Source organism: Pinus tabuliformis, chromosome 3_2 (assembly GCF_031772625.1).
Source record: "Pinus tabuliformis cultivar Carrire ecotype Pingquan chromosome 3_2, CPIR1, whole genome shotgun sequence".
NCBI lineage: Eukaryota > Viridiplantae > Streptophyta > Pinopsida > Pinales > Pinaceae > Pinus > Pinus tabuliformis.
This window is the reverse complement of record NC_142302.1, coordinates 266,265,087-266,268,958: the sequence shown is the minus strand read 5'-3', so window position 1 is coordinate 266,268,958 and position 3,872 is coordinate 266,265,087. Positions and strand designations below refer to the sequence as shown.

General features: G+C 34.3%; 1 long non-coding RNA gene across 2 annotated transcripts; it reads right to left on the bottom strand.

Annotated features, from left to right (window-relative positions):
• Nucleotides 1-983: 983 nt before the first annotated feature.
• LOC149180681 (uncharacterized) lies at nt 984-2,634 on the bottom strand. Of its 2 annotated transcripts, none has more exons than XR_016257483.1 (3): nt 2,409-2,634; nt 2,050-2,130; nt 984-1,776 (listed from the first exon to the last, which is right to left on the bottom strand). It is a non-coding gene; the product is annotated as an uncharacterized LOC149180681 (long non-coding RNA). The 2 variants fall into 2 exon arrangements; XR_016257482.1 differs by having other exon boundaries at nt 2,281-2,409.
• Between the last annotated feature and the right edge of the window lie 1,238 nt (nt 2,635-3,872).

The following is a 3,872-nucleotide window of genomic DNA, read 5'->3' as shown; positions in this document are numbered from 1 at the left end:
AAAGTCATTTAAAACATGTTCAAACATTCATCTGTACAAGTTAGAAGCGGTGAATATGTTGTATTCTAGGAAGTTTTGAAAGCTGAATTTCACTATTCCTAAGGCGTCCTTTCTCTATACCTTATCCTATTAATAAAGAAGCCATGAACTTCAGATTCCAAGATGATCTTGATTCCAAAGAATGATAATGAAATCAGAAAGAAAAACTGGAAAACAAATTGGGGTTGATAATAGGGGAAAAATCAATATTAAATATAACGATTGCCAGAACATAATGAAACATGTATTTTAATGTCCAATACTAGTACAAATGCTAAGTAAAAAGGTGACTTGTAGGAGCATATAATATGACAGCAATAGACTAGTCATGAACGACTTTCTTTGTGCCATAAAATACTTCATCCATATGGATTTTAATGCCACAAAAAATTACAATTAAAGCACTGAAAAGTAAATCTTGGGTCCTCTATCTAAAAGCAAAGCACCTTTTGTAGCCATTTCTTTAGGCGAGTGTGAGGTGTAGACTCCTCTTTTCGCCTCTTCTTATTATTTTGTTATCTCACAAAGAGTTTCTAGCATAAACTCCATCTATCAAAAATGCAAAACAAAAACTTAGGGCTAGTTAATTTCACTTGTTTGAACAACCATACAGTGTTACTATTGAATGCATATTTTCTCATATATACTGGTTCCTTAAACTGAGTTTAATAAACTGAATAGTTGATTACTTTGGACTTCATAAACCAGCTTCTAACACCTATATTTACTCTGCAGTACAGACCAAGAAAAATATTCATTTCTTTACTTTTGCCTATGCACCATCACCTAAATGCGAAAAAAAAGACCCAGCAGCTCGGTTTCCTGAATGAAAAAAATATTCCAAAATTTTCCTTTACCTGTTCTAGTGCCTTTATGTTTACAAAAATATGATTAAAGCTGGTCAGGGAAAACTTAAAAGTTGACATGAAAGAGATACACACATATTTCATGATTTCCCCCTGATGGATTATTTAACTGAAACAGAAAACAAGGGAAAGTTCATAAATGTATCACAATATTATTTGTGGCCCGGATTCAAGAAAGATTTTGATATATTTCTCGAAAACTTTACACAAATCAGGATCCCACGCCAAGCCTTCTTGAGCGAGGAGCAGTGCCTTTACAGAGAGTAAATTTATCGGCCTTATACAGCCATACCATACAGTGAGAAACATTCTGAAGTAACAACCAGCTACATCCTCGTTGCCTTCATATATACACTGCAAAATTATACAGACAAGCAAGCAAGCTCGTGTATATACCATATCAAACCTGTGCAGCGCAGGATGCTGATCCGTCCTGTAGCGGGGCAGACTCGACCACACGACCTGCAAAATTCGCAGTATAGAAATCTGCAAGAGCTTCCAAACCTTGAACTTGCATTTGAAGATTCAAAATATAGTCGGCGGTCTCTTGAAAAAGTGTATGAACTTCCATTTTCTTGCCGCCGAGAACAATCTTCTGCAGAGTCCGGAGTCTTCTGTCAATGGCACCATGATCATGGCTGCCTGTTTCAAGATCAACATTATTACAACATTTTCAATGGAAAGATGTTGATTTCATTTTTCTTGCCAGCGTTATGAGGGATGATTTCTTCTGCTTCATCATTGTTATGGTCTTTCTTTTGCACATGAGGCAGATCCGTTGTTGGCAGTGCGAGCCAAGCACATGTCCGCTACGAAATGAATGGCTCACTGGCGCTGCATCCATGGACCGTGTTCCTCATTAACTGTTTTTCTGTTATTCATAACTTATTTATTTCAGTTTTGAATCAATGATCAAAATTCATTAAATCGTCTAACACCACAAATCCACAGTGAACAATTGAACAATAGGACAGGGCAATGGATCCACGGTGAACAATAAGACAGGGCAATGGCTGGACCAATTCATTTTAAATGGAAACACCTTACGAAACGCCATACAGCATAATTAGCGGAGAAATAAATAAAAAATGCAAGAAATGTAATGAGGGTTTTAATTCCTTTGAAAGGAATAATACTATATTACCTTCTGAAAAATGAATCCCCTACCAAGAGTGAACCCTTTCTGAGAGGAGGCCGGAAGTGACTCCACATCTCTGTGCTAAACCTGCCGATAAAAAGAAAAAGATTATTTCTAAAGCCAAAGATGTAATTTTTTTACATAGAAAAACGAAAAACAAGGTTTCACATGGAAAGAAAGAGGAATGAAGGTAATCTCTTGTAACAAGTTTAAGTCAGTTAAGGGAAAATTAATCACCTGCGAAAAATAACAAGAAGAGTCACAATATCAAAACCTAAAATACCATGCAGATGAACCACTGGTTTATTTAACAATATATCAAGTGACATTAGAAATGTAGATATCCCATAAAGAACAACAACAACCTTAAACATAGTTGGTCAGCCATATGGATCCGGAATGTATCTTCACCAAAGGTGAAGCGATTATGCCTGGAGGAGAGCACAATTACAGTTATTCATAATCTAGTAGATCGAAAAACATTATTGCAAAGTAGAGAATAGCTTTGTCAGAAAACAGAAAGGAAATGGCCAAGTGAACTGGTGGAGGGAAGGTCAATATGGCCAAAGGAAAACCCCGGTATTGAACATTGTTGATTCGAGAATATTTAATCATAGTCATCAATTGAAACTCCATGATTTATCATGTGAGTTCACGTGAGGCTAGGTGACGGAAACCTTTGTGTATCATTAGAAATGATCCACGTGTTTGAATTTATATGCCATTTCAACTGTGTAATAGTCATAAGCTTAGTGCATTAGTATGTTGTTTAAATTTTAACGAGGACTTCAATGGTTTGAATTCCATGGTGGCATTTGTAGAGCGAATAAAAAAATATAGGTTTTAAATAATTAAAACACAGAATGAAACAAACCATACCTTATACATTAGCATAACATGTAAAGTAAGGTGAGTTAGAACCATATCATAAAGGAACGAAGAGGAGGGGTGAAACCCCATAAAGTTTGCTATAATATTATTACAAAAAAAATTAAAGGATTAATTGCAATAGTCCATTAAGGGGTATTTATTTTTGTATAAAAATGATATAAAAGGACAAAAAAATAAATATAGGCATATTATATGTTTGTAAGACTCAGTTAAGTGAAGGTTGTTATGTTTAAAAGACCCTATGTGTAAGACTTAGTTAAGTGAAGGTTAAGGGAAGACTAAAATGTATTTGCTATAATATGAGTATAGATGGGGTAAAAACTAAAATTAACTTGTACTAAAATATTATAAAGAAAAAATTTGGCCAACAAACAAGTCAATTTCATAGTATTAAGTCTTAGTCTGGCAGAATACCACTTAAAAAAAAATAGGGTGTTTTTTTAGGGTTCATTACATTTGGTATTAGAGCTGTAGGTTTACAGCACCATGCCTTTATGGTTCCTAACTAGAAGTGTTAATTTTTGTGTGTATCATACAAAAAGGAAAATTACTACTACAAAGAAAAATTGAGAAATGATGGAAGAAATTAATAGAAAAACTTTTGTAGGATCACCTGAAGGGGGTAAAGAGTATGATTTTGAGCAAGGAATGATGAGGGGAGAAGCTAGAAACCAAAACAATAATAAATCTGAAATTTTACAAGTACTTTGTAGTTTAAAAGCAAACTTATATAGCATTAAAGCTAATTGGGGAAAATTTTCTAAGGCAAAGGATGAACAAGAAGACATAAATGGGTACATACTTAAGATATTAGAGGAAAACAGAGGAAGTATGAAATCTAAAACAACTCATAAGAAAAGGTTTAGGAATGAGTCTCTAGACATAACTAAACCATTAAATTCTAGTGAGAGTCAAACAAAAAAGCTTAGAGATGACTC